At 47.7% G+C, this 6,217-nt stretch overlaps 1 pseudogene; it reads right to left on the reverse strand.

Moving 5' to 3' along the window:
* Nucleotides 1-1,296: 1,296 nt before the first annotated feature.
* Nucleotides 1,297-1,525, reverse strand: LOC142573460 (U2 spliceosomal RNA; annotated as a pseudogene).
* Nucleotides 1,526-6,217: the final 4,692 nt, after the last annotated feature.

A 6,217-nucleotide genomic window follows, 5' to 3' on the forward strand; every position in this document is an offset into this window, starting at 1 on the left:
GTAATAATAATAACTAATCAAAAAATGGGCCCGTCGGTTAATTCCCTTTCTTCTCGTTTGGTACAGTATTAGTCATCTCACATCACTAATGGGCCGTCTAGAAATATGCATGTCGCACACATCTCTAACAGCGGCAATCGCATGGTTGCCTTACTTTGGCGTAAACGTCCTCGTGCCTCAGTTACTGTTGGCAGTGCTTCTACACCAGAAAATAGTTCCAAAGTGGAATAAACCTTGTCTCTCTGGAACCCTCAAAATACATTGAATAAACCGAAGCTTCAATCTCTTCAGAACCATTTAACACGCTTCATAATTTCGAAGTATTTGCAACAATTCAGTGTATCGCAAATGAGGGTGGAAAAGGGGAGTTCCATGATTTGATCGTTTTCGAACGATGCAGCTAAGCCGACCCTACATGTGTAACGCGATGTGGATTTCTAGTAAAGAAATTATTGCCCTTCTAGTCTATATTCGTGCTTAGACAACAATGTCGAAGTCAGTGCGCAGGAACTGCCAAACTCAAACTTACTACAAGTCCTTAGTCCCGACGACCAGCGTCGACTCCAACGATCTGCCTACCTCCGTTGTCTCTCTCCCAATACAAGCATCCTTCACGCTTGCAGATGAGGAATCTTACCTGCTCATAAACTTATAAAAAAACATTTTTCTGGAACGCAACTCTTAGGGACCCGTTTCTGTGTCGTCGTCGACGTCCCTTGTCGTAACCGAGCGAACGAGCACAGAGAAGGATGAAATAATGAGGGCGGAGCGCGGTGAGGGATGAAAGACAGCGATAGTGAACAGAGTGTGAGGAGGAAGCTGGAGGAGAACGGTAGGGCGAAGGCGTGAGGAGGTTAGCATAGTGCCGCGTAAGGCAGAGTTTCTGGCGACGGCCGCTACGAGATAGCGCCAGAGTAGCGCGCCGTCGTCTCTTCACCGATGACGCCACCCGTACCGTCTATAAAAACAAAGTGCTGCGTGAGCGAAGGTCTGTTTGCCGCGGCTGCTGTAAATTGCGCCGACGCGTCACACACGCGCTCTCTCGCAATCTCCCCATTAGCTAAGCATTCGTGCCAGCCTTCGCTGCGTTTGCAATGTGCCGCACTAAACATATTGTCGACGCTGGCCAATATACTGCGAAATAAAAGCATGCATAGAGCTGCGCTCCAATTTCGCATTATGGAGTATCGTAAGCACCAGTAATTTTTTTTTACAGTGAAGCTGTATATGGGGGGGCTAGGTTCTGGCGAAAAATGTGTCCGTTGGCAAGAACCGCGTAGGTTGAAAATTTCTGCCCTTACGAGGGTCGATCCAGAAAATAGCGCAATACCGGCCCGACCCACGGCGGAGGTGAATCAGGCTTAAGCACTCCGCCAACTTGCAGAAATTACTTTGTTTGTAAATAAGGCTTGCATTGGGCCCTAATGCCTTAGGTCCAAATACAACCCGTATCTTAGTTCCAAATACAACCCGTATCATATATTAAGTTGATAGGAACCGATACTATACATTGATCTGAGTGGGCCATGTTTACGTTCGCACCACCTACTTTTAGCCCTTGTTCCAAGCGCTTGCGTATCTCCTATCCTTTCATTCCGCTCTCCCGGGGTGGCGGTTCCATAAGCGTGCTGCTCCCCAGGACCGCGAGGGGGAAAGATATGCCAACCGTCCATGTGGCCCCGGTCGCGCAAACTTGGAACGTTTCACCGGAGCAACGGCCAGGTTTCTGAGGGAGTTTGGGGAGAACCAATTTTGCGAGGCCTGTGTTGTGTGGGACCACTTGTGGTTTTCGAGTGATCTCACAACCATTACTGCCCTGCGGGACGTCGACCAAAGCACGAACGCCTCAGCTGCGGAGAAGCAGTGTGTCCTCAGAGTGCGGTGAGATGCGTGTCCGGTTTACGTGGCGGGATTCGCTGCTAAACTTTGTCGTACCGCGGTTTGCAAAACACCCAAAAGGTCTCAAGACACCCTACGCCTTCTTTAACGTATCTCCAACAGACGAGGGGGACTCAAAGAAGGAAGCCTTCTCCGCCTCGTGCAGTCCTTTGTCATATGTCACATTATTTACTTTGCTGCGTACCTCAACTTGTACCGGGCTGAGCAAAAGAAGCTCGAAACCCTCATACGAGGAGTCTAAAAACAAGCACTTGGCTTCTAGCATTTCACCAGCACTGAACTCGTCAACCAACTGGGAGTTCACGACCCCCTTGCAGAACTCATTAAACCCCAACAACGCTCTCAGCTTGAACTGCTCGACCTTATTAAAACGGGACGCTTCATTCTTCTCGGCTTGGCTTCACTTGCCATCAGCAACAGCAAATTTTAATTGTTGTTTTGCATGATTACGCATGCAAGAGAGCTAGGACCAAGGCAAAGCTGCTCCCTGATTTGACACGGCTGTTGCGTGGGGCGTTTAGTCTGACAAGAGGGTGGAGGCATAGGTAAAGATAACTGTTCCACTTCCACTCTCGGCTGAAGAAATCAAGGTAGGACAGCGCGGTCTGCTACGCAGTTGTTGCTCTTGATTTCAATAAAACTTACAGTACTTGGAAATCAGCAGTAACTTTATTTGCGCAGCCCAGGCAACAAACATGGCCGCTACTCTAGTCCCTATTACGCACGCGCAATGCCCTCCGGCTTCTCTGCTCGTGTCCTTATCTCGGTATGACAACTGCCGCCATCGTTACAAGTTGCACCGTCGCGTGTTACAACAGCGGTTCCAGTTTCTTCGCTTCTTATTTTGCTAGCCGAGAGGGGAAGGGGGACAGTTATGCTCTTTTCAGCTTAGGTCACAGCCATGGGCACCATAGAACCATGATTCTATGGTGGTTAAATGGTCACAGATGGTCACGACAGCCTAGCAGCCCGAGGGCTGCTAGGGCTGTGCCTCGTTAGTCGCACACTTCCGTAGGCGCAGACGTAACTTTCGAATCTCGTGCAGGTTTTATTTATTTTTTTTTCTTTTGATGGCATTGACAGCAACTGGCAGATTTATGTGTCGTTTTCTGTGAGGAGACTATGACAGTATGAAATGACCATAACGTCGACAATCGGGCTGCTCAAAGCCACTGATGATCAAGACACCATAACGAAACAGGAAAACAACTGCCACTGTTAAAAAGAGAATTGAATCCATCCACCAACAACAACACTGAGCAGTGCGATTCGCCTATAAGTGTCCTCCATAACATCAACCGTGTTTAGAAGGCAACAAATAAAGCAATCACTTTGGGCTATTCAAGTAAATGGGAGCCGACTTTCTTTTGAGGTGGAACTTATCTAAGCACGCTGCATGGCAGTGTGATGCTTGCTGAGAATCGCACGAAATAGTGCTGCAGGGAATGCAGCCTAATGTGAGACCAAGACCATTTCATATCGCCGAAGGGATCAAAAATGGTAGACACATCCTGGCCGGAATTGCTCTCAGTAGACAGTAAGAGAGAATTTCATTAACTTGGACATCTGGGATGCATATCGATCCCTGTACATCCGAAATTTCTGCTGGCGCCCCAATATCATAGCATGGGTAAACACTATGGGGACACCTCGTTCTGGCGATAACAGCCGATGGCCCTAACGCTTGAAGCAATCTAAGGTGCTGCTCGGGAACGGTACAATCCATTAGTGGGAAGCGTAAACGCGCCGGCGCAGTTTTCATAGCAGGCTCATGGTGTTGCTGGTGCGATGGGTCGTCACGAATTGCGAGGCCACATGATCGCGGAATACGTTTATTGCGATAGGAATCCAAACTCTAAGCGCATTTTCACGCTGTCCGTGCCACCGCTGCCGCCGTCGTGTGGTCCCGCTTTCGACGGTTCATGTGTGCCTGCTAGCTCTTGGGTTACAGGGTGTCCAGAAACGTGAAGTACGTTTCGCTGCAACAAGGGCGAAGCGGAGTGGACGCCCCTTCAACGCTACTCTCAGCAGGCTTAGTGGCGGCGCCAAGGCAGCGTTCTGTCTTCCAAGCCTGGTACGAGTGTTGTATGCACGCTAACTATAGCAGCAGACTATAGCGTTCAAGCCAAGCTCCTGTGTGCGTGCACTGGTTTGCGTTGACCCCAAGCCTTACGCTAACGAGACCTTTTACTGGATCTTTGACTAATGCCAGCGGTGTACCACCAGTGTCATCTAGCGCACCATTCAAGTGCGAAGCCTACAGTCCCAATGTGAGCAGTCCTCAATGCGGAAGTGCTATGAGACGCCTTTCACTTTCAATGCACCGCCTTCGCATTAAACTGTCAGATTATTTTGCAGCATCTCCGTAAGGTGGCCTGATATACACAGCGAATCAATTCATGCGCCTTCTGGAATACAAAATCTCGTTGTACCTTGGTCTCGTTAGCTGGTTATGTAATGCGCGATTAAGTTCGCGTGTGCTTTCGCATACTGAAACACGGCCAACGCGTGCTTCCCGATCGTGGGCTTAATCCACCGGACCGAAGCAAACCCTTATTAGACATGCATCAAAACCAGACTTACTTGCAAGCGAACCTGTAAATCTCTCTACGGTTTCCAAAATAATGTACTTGATTCATTTTACATAGTTTTGGCGATTCAATTATATTGGAGAAGCTGGCATTCAAAGTCTATTATGGAATGTTTGAAATCGTCTGTCGCCGTTTGTCGCACGGACCATTCACAAGTAAAATTAATCTAAAATTTTGTGATTTCTTACAGGCCATCGGACTTTTCGACAGACTCGCTAGGGCCTTCGCTGTTTTGCAAGAATTTATGTTTACTTTGTCCGTGCGCGTATAGCATCGCTGCATCGCCTGCCTGTGTCGGTCACGAGAAAATCAACGGCGGGTGCTGCAGGCTTACTGGAACACGTTGGCGCGAAAAAAATTTGCGCATACCATCTAAAGCAACTTCTTACTATTTCACCCCAAGCCCGCGCCCTTGCTTTCTACAGTTGCATAGCGCTAAGCTTATGTGCCCTTCGTTGACGGTTTGGCCCTTTCTTTAAGGGAACTTCACGATAGATCCCGTCTTCGAAGCCAACGTCTCGGCATAGTTGTCTCTGAGTGGCCGCTGCATCATGATTTTCTTTCTTTTATTTTTTATAATATCTTCGACTGCACATTTCATTAATCAACGCATAGCAAGCGAGCAAGGCAACTTTTCAATAACGCGGCGCTTCTCCGCACGCACGCTACCTTACTCGGAAAGCGCCTCTTCCAAAAACAACGTAATTTGTGTCAGTTAAGTCATCTGTGCTCTTTGTATTCCTGATATATTTAAAACGAACAATGGTGTTAATACCCAAATTGTACTAACGTGGGAACAATAAAATTAAAGGCAAATTGACAGGCACCATGTAAATAAAGCGTTGCCTACTAACAAAAAACGCATTTGCGAATCCCAGGAGTTGGGCAAACATTTGATCCTGCTTCGAAGAACATGAAATTGTAAGTGTTGCTCCCATATTTTGACACGTATCCCTGAGACCCTCGTGGCATTCAATACCAATACCGTACTCTCTTAAAACTTGTACGCCAGAGAGGCACTTGCCCGGCGCACATTCAGCTAACCTTTCCCAGGGTATATTTCAGTCTGCACGCCATAAATGCCAATACAGGAGGGACGTGGGTGCGTAAGTCTATCCATCTCGCGGATAAGCGACACCGTTCATCCGCTTGCAAGGACGACAGAACGGGGCGCGCACATTTTCAATAAGTTATTCATCATGCCTGTTCACGTTTCGCCGGCCATCTATCTTTGTGTCCAAGGCTGGCCTCAGATTCTCGCCCAACTGAACCAGTATCTTCAGACTGCTATCCATTTTTGCCATACACCGGTTTGCGCAAACAAGTCATTTTTTCTTCTGTGCGACAACTAAACGTAGCCCGAACCCCGTGACAAATTGAACAAAATTTAGCTTCGCACGAGCACTTACATAGCGACACATCCATATGCACCTATTTTCGAGCCTCAACGTAAAAGAACTGTCTTTTATTAAATTTTCTCATTCTGACAACCCGAAAAAAACTGTGCGACAGAATATAAGTTCTATTTGGGCTTTGCTGATAAATGTGTCAACATTCGGCGGCATCTTTGCGTAATGTAGAATAATTTTTGCGAGCGCCGTTAGCAAGTGATTCCGAGATCACAAGAGGCAAAAATGGTCTGGTAAATGTGGATCTCGACGGGCGTTCTAATTATAGGCTGTACCACAGACAATGGTGATTTCTACTTTCAGCCACATTGCAGAAGC

Source organism: Dermacentor variabilis, chromosome 2, assembly GCF_050947875.1.
Source record: "Dermacentor variabilis isolate Ectoservices chromosome 2, ASM5094787v1, whole genome shotgun sequence".
Lineage (NCBI taxonomy): Eukaryota > Metazoa > Arthropoda > Arachnida > Ixodida > Ixodidae > Dermacentor > Dermacentor variabilis.